Consider the following 20,923-nt stretch of genomic DNA (forward strand, 5'->3'; position numbering starts at 1 on the left):
TCACATATCTTAACTATAGGGTGGAATAATAAATTTGTCGCCCTAAAGAAAACAACTTTACTTTAAAACTTTTATTGAAAAAATCAATTCAGGTAACTTGATTATGTAGTAGAGCTGACATCTATTCAATGTAGCCGTCTTCAGCCTCAATTATACGTTGAACTGCTCGGGTTTGCATTTTGGGGATGCTGACAATGGTCCTGTTGTCATAACTTAGATCGGTAGAGAGCATGAGTTGTACAGCGGCATATCTCCGATCTCGCTCGTTAAACATTATGTACTTTTAAGATATAATAGAAGGCTCCTATTGCTCTTGAAATTTGTACACAACTGGCCAACTAGTAGATGATCTGCAACAAAAAAAAAAAAAGAAAAAAAGAAGATAAAAGAAAGAAAACCGGTTTTTATTAAACGGAAATGGAATCATGTTGTCTTTTCTCGGGCGACACGTTTACTATTCCACCCTATCCTTTTCGAAATGGAAAATATTGCATTAATAAAAAACTATAAAATTCTCAACAAATATAGTGGATGCTCTGTCTGGGACTCGATACCGAAACTAAGAATTTTCAAGAGTCGATTGCTCATTGTGACCAGAGGTATCCACGAGTATCTCAGAAAGAAAAGAGACACGTCTACGATTGAAAGACAGGGGCTGAATCTTAACAGGATTAAATGAAACAAACCATTTTAACTTAACCCATGGCGCTAAAAGCAATTTAGGGAATATAATCACAGTATAATAACCTTCAGCAACACTGGCGGTGCATTCACAACACTTCCCCGAAGCACGCCCTGAAAATTTCGCATGTGCGCGGCGGGGGTGGGGGGGTTGATGTGTAATTTAAAATTGAACACAGCCGCAATTTTGTCTAAGACTCTCGAATTAAAATCAACTAACGCATATCTTGAGAATGCAACGCTAACCCTTACCCTAACCCTAACCCACCTGACGTAGAAACACCGCCACGTTCGTTGATTAAAGCCACCTGGTGATGATCGATTGAGCTGGAGGCAGATGGCAAGAAGGGCGGGGCGGAAGATAAATCGATAACTCATTAGTTAGGTGAATGGAGATGATCGATTAAAAATTATGGGATCGATTGTTTAATACATTCTTTTCAAACAAAATCGGGGGAATAAAAATCAAAAATAGAAATTCCACACATTACAACCTCAACCCTGACCCTAACCCTAACCCTAACCCTAACCCCTGTCTACGAATTCTGCGTTCGGGGGTAGTACAGCTATATATCGCACTGAGATTGCGTTGCTATTAGCCTTCATAAATACTCAAATATCTATCTATCTATCAATCTATCTATCTATCTATCTATCTATCTATCTATCTATCTATCTATCTATCTTGAGAGAGAGAGAGAGAGAGAGAGAGAGAGAGAGAGGATAGTGAAAGATAGAGCTTGATAGAGATAGATAGATAGATAGATAGATAGATTGTTAATTTTTTATTTGCGATTCTGTGGTGTTTTTTCTTCTTTCTTTTCCTTCCCTGGGCGCTTTTTAGGAGAGAAGTTATCTGCCCCTTGTTTATATTTTACATGAAAGTGTTTATATATATATATATATATTACAATTTTTAAGCAAAGTTTACTTATTAAATTTCGGTAATGTTCATATATGAATTAAACCGAAGTCAATATTAATTAATTCAGTTAATTAATATTAACGATTACCAGTATTAATAAGCTAGCATACATATTATAATTTCGCAATGTATTATAGTAGGTTAATCATAAGATGTATTTATTCAGTGTTACAATCGTTTCTTCATCATTTGGTGAAAAATAAGAACTTGTGTATATTTTTATATTTATTACAACTGTATTTTGTGCCTGATGACTAGCCATTTTGGAATATCTTTTAACGAAATAATGTTTAAGCGTGTCCGAATCGTTAAGAAATGATTATAACACTTATTTTATGTTATAATATATTGATGTCTTGGTTATTGTAAAATGTAAGAGATTGCAATGTAAGATTATTGCAAAATGTAATATATATATATATATATATATATATATATATATATATATATATATATATATATATATATATATATATATATATATAAAGAATGAAAAAATACTAGCGGTGGTTGACGTTATGTTATGAGAAAAATAGAAAAAACCGAATGAAATTATTAAAAAATCAACGTTTCGTCCTTATTTCAGAGGACATCTTCAGGATAATTGAATTAAAAAATAAAAATGTAAGAAAAGAAAAAGTCATAGATCGTGCGAAAAAGACAGTTCTTGAATCCTACCCATGTCGGGAAGGACAAACATATGTGTGCGTATGGGAAGGTTGGGTTGTTCGATGTCTATATATACACTTTTAAAAATGCGTTAAAATAAATATGTACATTTTTTTTTCTTCTACAAACTTATTCATTTTGTTGAAAATATTTAAGGAAAAACGGTTTAGCCAGGATCTGTTTTGATATTTTGTTCTTTGATTATTATTTTCCCTATGCTAGGGGTTAAATGGTACGCAAAGAAAAGGCTTCTACCATTTAACCCCTAGCATAGGGAAAATAATAACCAAAGAACAAAATATCAAAACAGATCCTGGCTAAACCGTTTTTCCTTAAATATTTCAACAAAATGAATAAGTTTACAGAAGAAAAAAAAAAAAATGTACATATTTATTTTAACGAGTAAGTATTTTTCGTACACCACTGTTGAGTTTAGTAGTGGATTTTCCCGCGTAAGTCTTTTTCCGAATTCCCGTCGCCACTGTTATGTTTAATAGTGGATTTTATCTTGCGTAAGTCTTTTTTCGAATTCCCGTCGCCACTGTTGTGTCTGCACAAATAATTAACAAGAACACGCAAGTAAAGGTATAACAATAATATATTAGGAAGAAAAGTTATATACATATTTACATGTCTTCAGATATACTTCAGCTGGGGATATTCCGGCAGGTGGCGTGTTGCATGTCTTACTGGAGACAACATAAGCGTCTTGCCTATTTGGCGGTCGTTGCAGAACTTCCCTAGTATTGATTGATACCTTTATATATCTCACTCACCCACCTATGTTAATTAGTGGGCGTCTCCGCAACACTTTTATATAGAGTGATGCGGTGTCTAACTGTGCCACATATATACTCGCGAGTCAAAACAATGGAAAATATTCTGTTGTCACAGCCCTAGTAATAACTAATGAATTTAAGGAGGTTATTAAGCGTGCTCAATAAAAGAAGAGCAAGATATATTTTTATTTATATAAACAAATTTACATGGTCGCAACACCGGACATACTAATGTTTCAGACAAATGGTCGGTTAAAACCAAAAATTATATATATATGTTTATATATGTATGTAGATATATTCGTCTACGTCTCTAGAATGTGGGGCAACTACCTAAAGTATTCCCAGGGGTAATAATCCATACCAAAATTCCATCATTGCCAGAATAAAAGCAACTAAAATCTTAACATCTTTATACAGATGTTACATAGCTTTATCATTGAAGTCATCACTAGGGTTATCATAGAGGGGCACCAAATTGACGTTTGGTGTATAACATAAAAGGGGAGGACCATAATTGTATTTGTTGTCATGGAATGATTATTATTAGAATGAAAGGAGATTATGCGTGTCATAAAAGAATTCCGTGTGCGTATGATCGTCTAGTTTCATATGCGGTTGTGTGCGTTCATCTCTAATTGTTCATATGCTTTTGTGTGCGTGTGTTACATGCATTTTCTTCGACATACCTTACTTCATGTGTCGTCGATGTTCATCCATCTGGAATTTATCTTCTCTTGGAGGGAGACTGGTACCTGTTAGACGAAGATTTATCACTCCAAGACGATGAATTGGTTTTATAGTTTTTTATTTACCTTCGAGATGTCGACACAGAATATGGAAGTGAATCTTGCTTGCTTTGAACACGTCAGCGTCCCCCACCCCCAGTGAAGGGGAGGGAACAGCTATTAAGCCGTCCGTCTTCTTTATAGTCCAAATCCAGTCTCACCGATCTAGCCAACCTGACCACGTCACTCATACGTAATCTGGTCAGCTGACCCTCGGTTCTGGTAAACGTGTCTACACTCCACGTTTACTCACCTCTCTCTCTCTCTCTCTCTCTCTCTCTCTCTCTCTCTCTCAATCCATTCTGTAACAAAGAGAGCTTTCAAAACGTAGTGCCTTCTATTATTTATTACTCTCGAATGGATCAGAATGTGATTGCAAATTGCATTGTTATGATGACTGTACTTATGCATTCGTGATCTAAGAGTTTCAACTCTCTGTTTAAGGCATTGACGGTACGAGATTCTGAGAAAGAAACCCCAGCGTCAGAAGTAGAGACGCGTCATTACATTTCTGGCAAAATTGCATTGAGAATTGTGGTGACTATGTAGAAAAATAATTTCTGGAGCACAAAAGGTGGCTTGTTTTAACAGCACCACTCCTTCATAGATTTTCAATTTATTGAGTTAAAAAATAGGAGGCTTTACTATTGGAACGGACCTTGTGTGACAAAGCGCTCTTCAGACGGCCATGCACAGCCATCGTTCATCGCAGATAACAGTGCTTTGAGAATGATGGTGGCTATGTAGAAAAATAAATTCTGGAGCACAAATGGTTTCTCGTTTTAACGGTGTCACTCCCGTCTTCGTAGCTCTTAAACTTTTTTAAGTTAAAATTAGTATAATTTACTTTTGGGATAACTCTCGTATGTTTTAGTCTCCCCTCCATCCAGGCCAGATGTTTTGGGGGAAATATAAGATATTTTGTGATTCAAATGCAAAACTTGGATAACAAATAACAATGATTGATATATTTAATGTCCAACATAAAGGGTAAAGTGTACACTTACTATTGCATATTGGTAAAGTGGAACATGTACATCAAATCTGTTGCCAGGGACGCTGGGGAAATGGTGGGATCCTTCTACCGCTCCAGAAGATATCTCACTACTGATGCAATTCTCTATCTGTATAAAAGCCAAGTACGTCCAAGGATGGAGTGCTGCTGCCACATCTGGGCAGGAGCTGCTAAAAACAGCCTATCCTGTCTTGACAGAGTACAAAATAGACTTCGTGGTTTAGTGGGGGATGCCCTTTTCTCTTCCCTGCAACCTCTCTCCCACAGAAGAGATGTTGCGAGCCTGTCTTTGCTTTATCGTTATTTCCATGGCAGGTGCTCTTCTGAGCTCCAATCTCTCGTCCCCCCCCTCGCCAATCTTTCACGAGAAACACCCGTCTGGTTGAAACTACTGTCAATAATTTTCCCCACTCCTTATCTGTGCCTAAATCTAAACGTAGATTCCATGAGCAAAGCTTCTTTCTTAGAACTGCACGCCAGTGGAACTCTCTGCCGCTTGCCTGTTTCCCACCTGACTACAACTTGGACGTCTTCAAGTCCAACATAAACAAACTCCTGACAAACCGCCCCTTAAGTAAGACACTCTATCAAATCTCCAATACTAATGATTACTACAATACTATCTCATTGATTACTGTACACGCAATAACCCTTATCCCTGAGTGGCTTTCGGGCCTTGATAAGTGGTGACCTATATGTAAAAAAAAAAAAAAAAAAAAACAATTACTATTGCATAAATATAAATTAAACTAAAGGATGTTAAAAAAAACTTAGTTTATAAAAATCTAATTATGGGTTGCTTATTTCTAAAAGGCAAAAAAAGTGCCCAAAAATAGGCTCTGGATGATGTGTGACCTTAACAGCAAATGTCACAAATGTAGCGTACTAGACAATTCAAGTAAGTGCCTTCCTAACGAGCCTTCATTTGTTAAAAACGTAGAAAGTGAAGGAGGAAGAGAGGAAGGGAACAAATACAGGAACAAAAAAAGAAAAGAAATATGAAAAAGAAGAAAGAGACGAAAAGTCGAATGAGGAAAATGAGTAAGAGGGGAAGATAAGGAAAAAGGGGGAGGAGGAAGAAAATGTAGAAAAAAGATGAATGAGAAAAAGGAAAGGAAAAAAGAAAGAAAGAAAGACAAAAAAGATGACAAAAGAAAAAAAAAAGCTATAAAATATCTATTTTTATTTTTCCACATTTTCCCGCCCGCTGAAGTCGGTGATTTTGCTTTGAACAGTCGGCCATTTTGTTTTGTTTTAATTATACATAAAAGGTCACCGAATTATTACGTTTCTAAAATAAAATACCGCCTTCTGCTGGAGTAAAGAATGAAGAAAACAAAACAAACAAAAAAATTGAAATAATACCATTAAAAGCCCTTATTGTAAGAAAAGAAAAACAGCTCGATTAATCTAAAACGTTGCACTCAGATCAGAGAGTTCATCTTCCTTTGAAATGTTTTTTTTTCTGTTTTTTTTTTGTTTTTTTTACTTTAGGTCAAAACTCAACGGAATGAGAGGTTGTTTTTCTTTCTTTAGCCTCTTTCTTTCTTTCTTTCTTTCTATAAGGCATAATAACGTTGACACACCGGTTCCCGTTAGACCATCGAAGTTAAGCGACATTGAACCTGTCCAATATTCAAATGGGTGACAATTCGGTAATACCAGGTGCTACATGTGCTCAGAGCCTAGAGAGCCACTCTTCAAGACACGCTGCATGAAATAATATAGCAGAAGGGTTAAGGGGCTTATCCATGCCAGATCTTCTTCTCTAATTGTTTATTCCTCCGGACTACTAAACTTTGAAATTCCCTGCCTCTTTCCTGCTTCCATGACTATACTAACACACGGAAGTTTAAATAGACATCCTGTTGCTCAACTCCCCCACGTTTTACTGTTAGACACTATCTCAACTAGTATCTCCCACGTCCTTGTTTGGAGTGAAAGAGAGTAAAAATATATATTTCTCTCCCCAGGAGGACAGGTTGGGCACATGGTCGGGTTTTAGTGTTGCGTGAAACTCAGCTTCCAAAAAGGAAGCATTCCGGGTTAGCACAAAAATTGAAATTACCTCACTCTGGAAGGACTTCTTTTTCACTAACTGACGACAAAATGATGAAGGGTAGTATCAAACTGTTACCCCACTTTAATCCTAATCTATACTTTTAGAGCACTTATTTACTTGTCCTTCCATGACACAAGGTTGGTTTTAACTCAAGCTCTCCAAAAAAGGTAATCTGGATTAGTGTAACGTTGTTGATATACACAACACGCTAGGCTTCACCCAATCCAAAAACAGATGTCATCAATCAGCACACATAACTGATGCAGATTACGCAGACGACATTGCTTTGTTCACGAATAACACTGCTGATGCGCAAACACTGTTACGCAAGCTAGAAAAGTCCGTAAATGACATTGGTCTTCACATTAATGCGGATAAGACAAAGTTTATGACTTTCAATGTGAAATGAGAGATCAGGGCTTTGGTTGGAACTGCACTGAAAGAAGTCGCTTAGTTTACGTATCAGGGCAGCAACACAGTTTCCACAGAGAGAGATATCGAAATTCGCATCTTAAAAGCATGTGCAGCATTGGATGGGTTGCGTTCAGTATGGACTTCAAGGCTAACTGACAAACTGAAAAGCCAGTTCTTCAGGGCAGTGGTAGAGTCTGTTCTTGTTTACGGTGCTACAGCCTGGACACTCGCCAAAAGATTGGAAAGAAAACTTAGACGGCACATACACACGTATGCTACAAACAGTATTAAATATATCTTGGCAAAATCATCCCACGAAGCAGCAACTTTATGGCAACCTACCTGTCAAATCTAATACCATCAGAGAAAGACACCTATGATTTGCTGGTCATTGTCTGAGGAGCAAGCATGAATTGGTGAGTGATGTATTGCTATGGACTCCACGACACGGACGAGCAAGCAAAAGACGAGCTAGATCCACGTACATCCAGCAAATAGCACACGATTGTGAACCTGAAGATCTGAGGCAGCTGATGGAAGACAGGAAACTCTGGGGAGGAAGAGTCACGTTGGTCCGAACAAGGTTGGATATTTTTTGTCTTATAAATTCATGTTTATATATTATCTGATCTTCCATGATAGCGTCCGTACCAAATCGTATATGCATTATTGGAATTCAAATTCAGGTGGTAACCGTGACAGCAACCATGGATGGCAGTAATTGCTGAGGATGTAGTTAGGAGATTCAGAGTTTCTATCCTGTTGTGGTTACCACCTGATGAAGGCCAGAGGAATAGTTGATCGAAACGCCGTGAAACAACAATAAAAACGATGAGGATAACAGTCCGCAGTAACAAAAATTAAAAAAATAAAACTCATCTCAATAATGAATTCCAATTAAATAATAAAGATTAAATCTTGTTGGGAAAAAAGGAACACTATGCAATTAAAAAAAAATTTTTTTTTATTCAATTTTCACCCCAAACAAGGCACAGTGTCACTTTGAAGCAGGGGGCTACTATCAGGGACTTAATTAGCGGGGTCATTATGAAGGGAGATGAGTAGAAAGATGTTTGTTAACATTACACTTGAATTTCTGCATATCATTGCAGTTGGGAAAGCAGAATCCCGGAAGGGAGTTCCAAAGACCCACAGTTCTGGGGAAGAAACTATTGGAGTAAAAGGCTTTCTTGCACCTAGGGATCTCTACTGTAAAGGGATGAGACTTAGTAGCTTGTCGGGTTTGTCGGGGGTAGTTACGTCGGGGAGGTACAAGTGTTTGCAGCTGATATGATTGTGGACGAAAAAGAAAAGAAAGTTAAAAATACCAAGACTTGAAAAGGGAGATTAAAAAAAATGGCAGAAGTTGAAGAAGGTAAAAGTTGTACCTATTGTGATGGGCGCTCTGGGGAGTGAAACAAAATGATTTTACAAGTGGATTGAGAAAATTGGGATCCATTGCAATGTTGGAGTACCTCAAAAACTGCCTTGTTGTGAACCGCCAGAATTTTGTAGAAAATGCTGGAAGACCGAGAAAAGAAGATGCTGATAGCCTATGTTCATTTGTTTTGATCCGCCTATCAGTATAACATATGTAATTCGCTTCTTGTTTTTTTTTATAGCGACATCTGCTTACTCATTCTCACGTGATAGCTTTCTGTACGTCTCGCAGGTGATAGCGAACATTATACACGTCTCTCACATGATCTCGAACGTTATTTTCGTTCCGTGCTCAACGTATCTCCTATAATCATCCTCTTTCTCCTTTATACAGGGTGGAACGATAAAACAACACTACAGCTTTATTTTAAAACTTTTATTGAAAAAAAAACAAAAAAACAAACAATTCAGGTTACTTGATTATCTAGTAGAGCTGACATCTATTCAATGTAGCCACCTTCAGCCTCAATCACCGCCTCAATACAGGTCCAGAACTGAGAGCATGCCTTTTCCACAAGCGTCGGCAGGAGCTTGGCGATGACTCAGCAGATGGCGCCGATCAGGCTGGCTTTAGTGTTGTGGGAGGTCATGTTGGTGATGTTCTCGATGTATGACCAAAGTAGCTCAGCGGGTTCAGGTCAGGGAGGAGGGGGGGCCAATGAGAGGAGGGTACAATATTGTAGCAATTCTGAAGCCAAGCCTGGGTCTCTTTGGACTTGTGGGCCGACGCCGAGTCTTGCTGCCACACACAGAGTTTGCCAGCGGCCACCTGATTGCATCAAGGAATCACCACACTCTTCAACACATCCAAGTACACTTTGGTGTTGACTTTCAAACCGACTTCAAAGATGTGAGGTGGCATGATGTGGCCCTTACTTGAAACCACACCAAAGACCATGACCGTGGCCGGAAACTACGTTGAGATATGCCCTCAAACGTTGAACCGTCCAGATTTGCATTTTGAAGGTGCTGGCAATGGTCCTGTTGTCATAATTTGGATCGGTAGAGAGCATGAGTTGTATAGCGGCGCATCTCTGATCTCGCTTTTGGAACATTGTGTCACTTTCAGACATGATAGAAGGCTCCTATCGCTCTTTTGATTTGTACAAAACTAGCCGACTAGTAGATGATCTGCAATAAAAAAAAGAAAACCGGTTTACATCAAACAGAAATGAAATCATGCGGTCTTTTCTAGGGCGACAATTTTATCATTCCACCCTGTGTAGTTTCTCTTTTTTTTCTTTTTGATCGGTGACGTTATTTCGCAGGCCCGACCAAGAGGCAGGTAGTACTGGTTTATATGGTACCAGTAGCATATGACATGACCTCCCTAAACACATACTTAAATCATTCGTTGACATCTATGCTGATGACGCGACCATCTACGGCAACACATCAAAGGCTGTAAATGACAAATTTCTCTCTGATTCTCTCTTCTCTGATCTCGAGCGCGTGGTTCAGTGAATACATACATATAAATAAATACATACATACATATAAATACATATATACATATAAACACGTACATACATACATACATACATACATACATACATACATACAAACGTACATATATACATACATATTGAATACTATTGAATTTAGTCTTCGTCCGATATATACGTTTATCTTCCTATATGTATGTATGTATTTATATGTATGTTGGAAGCATATCAATCTATGAAATAAGTGTGGATGTTCTTGGCTTCCGCAAATCTAAACATCAGGATTGGTTTGATGATAATGATTCTGAAATTACTCAACTCTTAAGTGCTAAAAATGAGTTGCACCATAAGATGTTGTCTACCTCTCATGGAGGTCGAGAGTCCCTCCAACAGTCACTTAAAGCAAACAAGGGTATTCTCCAAAAGCGACTCCGCCAAATGAAGAATCAGTGGTGGGCTAAACTCGCCAACCAAATCCAGATGGCTTTTGATTGTAAAGACCTCAAACGCATGTACCATTTGCTTAAAAAAGCTTTTGGTCCTCAAACACTATCTACATCTCCCCTACTCTCAAGTGATGGAATTGTCCTTATAAAGGATCCTAACAGGATTCTCCTTCGTTGGACTAATGTTGATGAGGACGTCATCAATGAATTTTTATCACAACAGAAGCTTATCCATGAAATGTTTGAGTTCCCATCTGAGAATGAAATTAGAGATGCAATCAAGGAAGTGAACGTTGGGAGAGCTCCAGGGCTTGATGGTATTCCTGTAGAAGTCCTCTTACATGGGGGTGATAAACTTGTTCATGAAATTCATCATCTTATCACTGATGTCTGGAAGGGTGTTCCCGTCCATCAGGATTGGGTTGATGCAATTCTTATATCACTGTACAAGGGAAAGGGGCTCAGGACCGACTGTGGAAGTTATCGTGGGATAAGCTTGTTGGAAGCAGTTGGCAAAGTATTTTCCAGAGTTCTACTCAATAGATTGTTAAAGTATATTTGTCATTCCGTCATTCCAGAAAGCCAAAGTGGCTTTCGTCCGGGCAGAGGAATCACGGACATGATCTTCTTTGCTCCACAGTTGCAGGAGAAATTTACTGAACACCGTGTTCCGCTTTATCAGGTTTTTGTTGATTTGACTAAGGCTTTTGATACGGTGAACAGAAGTGCCCTATGGATAATTCTGGGGAGGTTGGGATGCCCACCTTAATTTATACGATTACACAGGGAGCTCCACACTAATATGAAGGCTCGCCTGAACTTCAACGGATGATTATCAGAACCCATCTTGGTCGACAATGGTGTGAAGCAGGGTGATATCCTAGCATCTACACTTTTTTCAATTTATTTTGCAACTATGTTATCGTATGCCTTTAGGGAATGTTCTCTAGGTGTTTATTTGCATTTTAGAACCACAGGAAGGGTCTTTGATCTTCATCGTTTTCATGCTTCTACAAGGACCTTTCAGCACCTGGTTCGTGAATTGCTTTATGCGGATGACGCCGATCTTGTGGCCCATGGTGAGAGGGATATGCAGGGTATCATGGATCTATTGTTGGGGGCCTGTGCGTCTTTTGGGCTTACTATTAGTCTTAAGAAGATGTTCACATCTCCGCCCGGTAGTTTGTATGTGGAACCAAATATTTTTTTTAACAACCAGAGACTTGCCATGGTTGACACATTTGTGTATTTGGGTAGTACTCTTGCCAGAGATGGAACCTGGATGCTGAGGTCAACTATAGGATACAGCATGCCACTAAGGCTTTGGTGGCTTAGAGAAGCGAGTATAGTCTGACAGGGGTATAACTATTCATACAAAGATCAGTGTCTATCACTCTTGTATTTTACCATCCCTGCTTTACGCTTCTGAGGCCTGGACAACTTATGGTAGACACATAAAAGTCATGGAGAGAGTGCACCAGAAATTCCTGAGACACATTCTGGGCATCAGGTGGAGCACTTTTATACCTGATATGGATGTTCTCATGCAAGCTGATGTACCTTGTATCGAGAAGTTGATTATACGCAACCAGATGAGGTGGGCTGGATATCTGACGAGGATGGACGACGAGAGATTGTGAAAGCGCCTGTTCTATGGTGAAATTACCCAAGGAAAGCGTCCACAACATAAACCGAGGAAACGCTTTAAGGATAACATCAAAGATAATCTCAAAGCTCTTGGTATTGACGTGTTCAGTTGGGAAAGTGCTTCCAATGATCGTAAAAAGTGGCGCTTCTTGGTCTATCATGACTATGATAGTTTTGAGAAGAAAAAATATGAGCATGCAAAAATGAAGCGTGATATCCGGAAGAAGAATCTGTCAGATATATCAGGTCTGTCGGAGGATTTCATGCAGAACCACACCTGTGATTTATACGGTAAAATGACTTTATCCGGAGCTGACCTAGCTAGCCACAAGCGTTCACATGGAGATCAATCTTTCTTTGATGGGGAAAACATTGCAGGGCACAAATGTTCTGTTTGTTCTGTGGTCTGTAAATCGGGTGGAGGCCTGAAGCGTCATATGAGCGTCCACAGTAGAGCAGCACCAATTGGCATCCCTCAATCTCAGCTTAAGTGTGACCTTTGCAACAGACTGTGTAAGAGCAGGGATGGTCTGAAGAGCCACCTTCGTTCCCACAGAAAATAGGAATTGATGCATCTTGATCACATCTCCACATGTATATATGTATGTGTGTATAAGTGTATATATGTGTATATATAAAAAAAAAAAGATATTTCAACAATACATGAAAATGAATGAGTAATCAGCAATAAAGCAAGGGAAAGATGGTCTTCTTCTGTCAAGAAGTGACAGTCACCATATGTATGTATTATGTATGGATGTATGTACATGTATTTATGTATACATATGTATGTATGTACATGTATTTATATGTATGTGCGCATGTATTTATGTATTTATATGTGTGTGCGTATTTATGTATTTATATGTTTGTGTGTATTTATGTATTTATATGTTTGTGTGTATATGTGTATGTATGTTTTGTTTTATAACCGCAAGCACTTTTTTAGTTGTAGTAGTATTGATGGTGGAATAAGTGGCACCGTTTCCAGATCAATAAAATCATTTAACAACAAACTTGCAATTATAAAAAAAATTAAATTAGCAATTAATGAATTGGTAATTAATTTATATTGTTCTCTGACAAGTAAAACTTCAAAAATCCCTGCTTGTTAAAATTACACTTGTTCTAAATGATTTTATCCAAAAATGCAAGGGTAAACACCACTTTTATCGGATTAAAACACACTTGCGACTATAGACTGGTCTTATTATCAGAATAATTATTAATGGGATATATATTATTTTATTTTGGTATCCAAGAACACAATTCACGAATTGTAATTTTGGTTCTGGAGCCATGAATAAACCCAGCAGATTATGGATGGATGGCGGACGTAGGTTTAACCCATGGGTATATAATCAGCTTCAAGATTAAAAAATATACTTTAAATCTTAATATGTTGAATAATCAGCTTCAAGATTAAAAATATACTTTAAAATCTTAATTTGTTGAATAAGCTAGCTTAGCCTTTTCTGTACCAGTTTAATTAATTAATAAATCATAGACGCATTTTAGGGGTTACCAAACTAGAAACATCAAACGCCCTTGGTTGTCTCCCTTTAACTATTATAAGTACGCACGGCAATCTTGGGTTCCCATAATTTTAGCTAATTTTTAAAAATTAATAACGAGCGGGATTATCTCCCTTAATAGCTAAAAATACCCGATATTTGCCAATCCCAATTGATGAGAACGGAAGAGAATAATGGAATAAAAAATAGAATGCGATCCATAACATTGAATGATGAATGAGGATTAAATAAGTATAAGGTAACGTTTGGGCTTTATTTCCCTATTAAATAAAATTTTAACCTAAAACTGGTCTTAAATCTAAGAAATAAGATAGCCGATATTTTTGTAAACATAGAAGCGAGCATAGGTTGAATACGAAACTAACATAATCGTAACATCTTAGCTTAGTTCATCTGGTCATATTATAAATATAAAAATAAAATTCTAAAAAATTTTTTTGAAATTGTGAAATAAAGAAATATAGAAATCTAATTTAAGAAATCAACGAATAGTATGATTAAAAGATATTAAATGGCCACAGGTTTTTGTGGTAACTTTTTATGACAGGTTTTAAATAGTGATACGAAAATCAGGAGATATATAAATATTTAAATAAGCTCCTGACAAAGATGCGTCGGGGATAAATGCTTTCGCATGCTTTATTTTCTTTTAAAGGAAATGTCTTTACATAATGTTCTATTGTTAAAGCGCCATAATGTTTGCATTTGTCCAATTAGTTTTGAAAGAATTGTAACTAACAATGAAATAAACTTTTTGTTGCTATCAATTCTTTTTTTGAAGTCTTGAGTCTGCTTGAGGGTATGCTAGTCGCTGGAAGAACTAAAATGTCATCTTTGGGCACTTGGACTTTCAGTGACTGTGGGAGTGACACTCGTCTGACAAGACGTTGCAAGCATCCTCATATGTATGTATGTATGTGTGTATCTTTCTATCTATCTGTCTCTCTATCTATTTGTCTCTCAAAATCCCAAATACTTTATATTTCTTAAAACAAACCAATTGAACCTGATTCACAAAAACTTAAAAATCTTTTTGAAACTTTTCTTCACGTTTTTGTGCCAAAAATCAAACGAAGTCGAAATCACTGAGCGAGAAAAAAAAAAAAACCCTACAAGACACACAAAAAAATTTAGTTTCCACAGAGGAATCACCACTTCCTTTATTTTGTTCATCACTATATGCTTCTTTTCTTTTCTCTTCTTTCTCTTCTTTTCCTTCTTTTCTTTTCTTTCTTATTTTTTTTCTTTCTTTTCTTTTCTTTTCTTTATTTTCTTTTCTTTCTTTTCCTGAACCTTTTTTTTTTTTTTCCTGTTCAGCGACTTTTCCACTGTTTTGAATTTTTTCCGGGTTTTAGTGCAGAGCAGAATCGAATTGTGGAAAATGGGAAAATCGGAGTGTGTGTGGAGGGGTTGGCAGGAAGATGGACGCCTTGGTTTGATCAGAGCAAACAACGAAGATTCACCGAACTTTGCGAACGAGAAAACAAACAAACAAACAAACAAACAAACAAAAATAAATAAATAAAACATAAATAAATAAATAAAGACAGAAAACAAAACGTAAAATTGTTGCCTTGCTAGGGTAGAGTGAACCGGTTATTTGGTTGGATGTACTTTAGTTTTACTAAACGGCACATCAACCCCTTTACTACAATTTAACACTGAAGATAGTCTTTGTATAACAACAAAGTACATGTTCACAGGCAGATGAAACCTGGGTACATATGGAACGATTCTCTGTATCAACAAGATTAACAGGCTGTTAAATTAAAAGCGATGGTTGACGTTATGTTGTTTTGAAAAAAGAAAAACCGAAAGAATTTATAAAATGGTGATCAACGTTTCGTCCCTATTGCAGAGGACGTCTTCAGGATATTAGAAGGAAAAATGCAGAAGAAGAAAACGATCATAGACCATACGTAAGTGAAAAGGAAACAGTGTTAGAATCCTACCCATATCGGGAAGGAAACTATAAATGTGTGTGTATGGGAAAGAATTAAAAAAATATGTTAAAAAACACTTCAGCAAGAGTTAAAACCATGTTTATTTTTAAGTTTCGAAATAAATACTTTCCTTCTCGTCACAGGGGAGGAATTATCAAAATACGAATTGGATTTTCTTGCAACTCAGGCATAGAGTATACTTGCTAAAAGTAAAAAAAATGTTAAAAAAAAAAAAGAAAAGAAAACAGTGAAGCAGGTCACCCAAAAGACAGAATTCCGTAAAATAATTCACAAGTATGTACATGGAAAAAATACAAGTGAATGTGTCTGTCTGTCTGTCTGTCTGTGTACATTTCCCTACGCAATAACTCTCTCAATTTTAAGTCTACAGACTTGAAATTTGATTTTTTTTTTTTTTTTTTTTTTACACAGTGATCACCACTTATCAAGGCCCGGAAGCCACTCAGGGATATACGGGGTACTGAGATTTGGGAAAATCTGTGATCCATTTTCGCCTAGAAATTTGGTTGTTAAAGGGTCAAAGTTCAACAATTTGACCTTTGAGAACTCTACCAAACTCCTCCGACAATTTTGGGTCTAAACACTTGAAATTTTAGATATAGATTCCCTGGACATGGATCTAACTTAATAACTCGATTTGAGCCCAAACAATAAATGTTAAGGGGCCATAATAGGGGTCAAAGTTAAAAAAAATTGACATTTATTTTTTTGCTTAGCATACACCTCCAAACACCCGGGCAACGCCGGGCATCTATGCTAGTATTATTATAAAAAGAAAGATAAGTTGTACGGAGAATAATAAAGGACCTCGAAATATTTTCTAGTAACGGGATGCTTTTGGACTTTTACTTCTGGATACTCCACTTTTAACAACTGTTTGGATTTTACCGTCCTTGGATCTTTCACTCTTCAATCGAACATCCATTCACATGAAATCATTTTTCATTTTTTCCCATTCCCTCTGCTTCACAACTGTAATTTTCATCCTGCTTAAGTTTGAATTAGATTTTTTCACCTGCCATGCTTAATCTTGAAATAAGTTTCTTTTTCTCACTAAGTGTTATAGATCGAATGGAGGTCTGTTCAGTTCATCTGCTTCGGTTTCCTCTTTGTCTTCGTTGGCTGTTGGGCGTATCTGTTTATTTTAGCGATTGGCCAAATCCGCACGGACGTCATGTGTTAGCAACAACCATGAGAAGCCGCCTAATGTGTCTTTCATTTGCCGCCAAAATAACAACCACCATGTTGGTTTTTTCAAGATGACGAGGGAGATTAAGAAAACAACTTCTGTTTCGATTCTTCGGAGTGTCGTCTCTATCTGACTCTCTCTCTCTCTCCGCACACACACACACACACACGCACACGTATATGTCTACTGGTATTTGTTTGCCTCTCTCTTTCTACTCGGCTCTCTCTCTTTTTTCCCTTTCGTCTCTCTCTCTCTCTCACACACACTCTCTCTCTCTCTGTCTCTCTCTCTCTCTCTCTCTCTCTCTGTCTCTGCCTCTCTGGAATCGCAAATCTCTTCCGGCAAATACTGCAATCAAAGACCATATGCGGGGTCAACCCCACATCTCAGACCATTGCTCTTGAGCTATCAGTTTTGGTCAATGTAGAGGAAACCCTTCATACCAATTGTCACTATCCAGTTCCCTCTTGGGGGCTACCCCCCTCTCCTCACTCTGCACATTAAAACATAGCCTTGTGCCTAATTTGCTCAGTGGGAAAGCAAATAAATAACTAAATAAATAGAAAAAAGGTTCTAAATATGAACATCAATACACAAAAGCCCAAATTTATAGGAATATATATGGAAACAACTATTTCTATGGGTTTCTATTCTTTCCGGTCATATCTGCGTTTATTATCTTCTATTTAAAAGCAATAAAATCGTGGTTAAAATTCGACAAGTCTTCGTGGCTCTATTGTAAAACGCGAGACTGCGGGTTGTGCAGTTATTTGTTCGAACCTTGAAATATGCATGACCATGAAAAACTTTTATGCACGTAAAAATATTTAAATATGCAAATATTAAAAGCAAAGAAAATATAAATAAAATAAAAAATACGCCCCGCCAATGAAACAAGTATAGCATTTATATGCAAAACAAAGGGCAGGTAACTTCCTCATCGTTTAGGTAGCGAATTTAAATACAAAAACAGTGTTGCAACGCTGTTAATATCGCTAAAAAACAACAGCAGATTAAATCCAACGATATGAAATAAAATGGAGGTGAAAGGACCTGAATACTCAACGTTTTGCCCGATTTATGCGGGCTTTTTCAAGGGGGATGGTCATTTGACCATCTCTCTTGAAAACAAATGACCATCCCTCTTGAAAAAGCCCGCATAAATCGGGCAAAACGTTGAGTATTCAGGTCCTTTCACCTCCATTTTATTTCATATATATATATATATATATATATATATATCTTTATATATATATATATATATATATATATATATATATATATATATAATTATTACCTATAGACACTAGTGTTTCATCCTTTCGGGAATCATCAGTGCAAGGTGTCACGATTAACACCAGTCGATGGATTCGAACCCGGCAACAGAAGCAATCTCTGGCTTCATTAGCAAGGACCTAATCTATTCGGCTACCATTAAACACGAGAAATATTGTTGAAATTAAAACATTTATTTTTAAAATTCTTTTTAACGTCTGTCTAATCATTATATGCCGTAATCTACTTCATAAACAACAAAACAAAATTAAAGCTTTCTCCCTCGTGTTTACACGTCCATCTTCCCGGACGCACTTTTGCTTCTCTCTTATTTGAATAAATCAAGGGCTACAGCCCTGGCTTTGTTCGCCTTATCCAGTGCATATGCGTTCAGAGATGACTGTTAAACTATCTGTAGTAGAACGACATGGTAGTTCGAATGATCGAAAAGATATAAATTCCGCTTATCGTGAATTTTACTGGTGACTCCGACGTTGTAAACTAACACCACGTCCATCTCTTTTTCAACAGATATCTCCTCTTCTTTTCCTAGTAACGATCGCTTTATCGCTTTACTATCTTGATGTCTTCATTAAGATAATTGTGCACATAAAAATTAAGAGGGTGCCTCGTCGCATCTCATAGTCGTCAATCAAGTGAATGCCTCTGCAGAATTGCGTGGAACGAGAGTTTTATCGCACCCAATTTCCTTCCAGCAATAAAAGCCATTTTCCAGCGATGCACATTAAAACAAGATGAAACATTTCGGACCATAAAACAATGATTCGAATAAAACGATTAGCCAAAACACTAAACGGTCACCATTAAAATAAACGCTATTATTTCCCGCCATTTCTTGCTTTCTTTCTTTCGTTCTGTCGTTCTTTCTTTCTTCCAGAGAATTAATACAGCAAGCAGATCCCGATATGCTGAATTCCCGATATGCTATCATGCAGTGTGGAAATCTATCTCTACATTAATAGGAAAGCGTATGTGCTATTTATTTTATGTGTCATATATATATATATATATATATATATATATATATATATATATATATATATATATATATATGTTTGCCCATTCTTTATCTGTGCGTAAACCTAAACGTAGATTCCATGAACGAAGTTTCTTTCTTAGAACTGTACGCCTTTTCCGTTTTCCTGCTTTCCAGCTGACTACAATATGGTTGTCTTCAAGTCCAACGTAAACAAGTTCTTGATCAGTCGCCCTTTAAGTAATCCAATTTACCAAATTTCCACTACTAACGATTACTACGATATTGTCCCATTGACTAATGTACACTTAGTAAACCCTATCCCCGAGTTGCCTCCAGGCCTTGATAAGTGATGACTTATTTGTAAAAAAAAAAAAAAAAATACTAAATGTTAGAACTCAGTAAAATTGCAGATTATAACTTCTCTCTCACCCTTCTTCGGTTTTGGTGACGAAAAGAAAACGCCTCCACTTTTAAGTTTATTCTAATTGGAATAAATATTTTTACACGCACACACACACACACACACGCACACACACACACACACACACACACACACACACACACACACTCACACACACACACACACACAGAATATATCTCTGCACATCATATATTAACAAAGAAAAATACGGAAAATTAGGCTACTTCGAATCAAGTATCGATATATCATGACGTATTACTTTATTTTAAAAAATCTAAGAAGGTTAACTTCGTGTTGGATATATTTAAAGTTTACAATACTACGTAGATTTGGTTTACCATTATGCCCCTCCCATTCCCAGCTAGCCCAGCCGACCCTAAAGTTAACCCGTTTCAATTGTAGATATAATAGCACGTGTGTTGACATGTGAAAAAAGGGGATGTTTTTTTTTGCCAGGATCCAGACGTTTAGTAACGAGTAACGTGTTTTCGAATCATCATTTCTTTTTCCATGGTCAACCGGAAGTAAGACAGGATATTTTTGTTGACGTTTTGAGTGGTTAGGGTTGGGTAAGGATTAGTTTGGTCGTCTATTTCCGGAATATCGCTCACCCTTTTGACGATGGACATCCATCATCCTCATCATCTGTGGTTCAGGCGTCCAGAAACCATATCCAAGCTAATGATTTGTTTTTATAAACTCAGATTTCATCCTCCCCCTTTTTATTGAGTCGCCTGTTTGAAGAAACGGTCATTTAGCTAATTGTACGACTGCCCCACAGATAACAGCTTTTAATCTATGATCTACTGTAATTACATTAGGCTTCTTAAATAAGGATTGGTATATGTTATAAGAAAATAAAGTATATTTCCACAGAAATATATATATATATATATATATATATATATTGTGCATATTTGGCAGCATTTTCTCATTTAGACAAATATTATTGAATAGCACGGAATTATTCTGTTTTACAATTTTCCTTTTTATCTTCAACACAAAAAGGACTATTCGGAGATTGGATAAGATAAAAAAGAAAATTGTAAAACAGAATAATTCCGTGCTATTCAATAATATTTGTCTAAATATATATATATATATATATATATATATATATATATATATATATATATATATACAGAGAGAGAGAGAGAGAGGGAGAGAGAGAAAGAGTGCGGGGGGGGGAAGACGTATGATTGGAATAATAATTAATAAAAATAAATAC

At 36.8% G+C, this 20,923-nt stretch overlaps 1 protein-coding gene and 1 long non-coding RNA gene across 2 annotated transcripts in view; one reads left to right on the top strand and one right to left on the bottom strand.

The window, feature by feature from the left end:
- The window catches only part of LOC145261035 (uncharacterized), an 89,259-nt gene extending 86,243 nt beyond the window's left edge, over window positions 1-3,016 (bottom strand). The window contains exon 1 of the long non-coding RNA XR_013864388.1: window positions 2,906-3,016. This is a non-coding gene — a long non-coding RNA (uncharacterized LOC145261035). The remainder of the gene's footprint in view (window positions 1-2,905) is intronic.
- LOC145261033 (deacetylase EF_0837-like) overlaps window positions 1-20,923 on the top strand; it is a 480,643-nt gene that overhangs the window by 73,455 nt on the left and 386,265 nt on the right. The window lies entirely within an intron of this gene.

Source organism: Euprymna scolopes, chromosome 37 (genome assembly GCF_053919585.1).
Source record: "Euprymna scolopes isolate OS-2025 chromosome 37, ASM5391958v1, whole genome shotgun sequence".
NCBI classification, from domain to species: Eukaryota; Metazoa; Mollusca; class Cephalopoda; order Sepiida; family Sepiolidae; genus Euprymna; species Euprymna scolopes.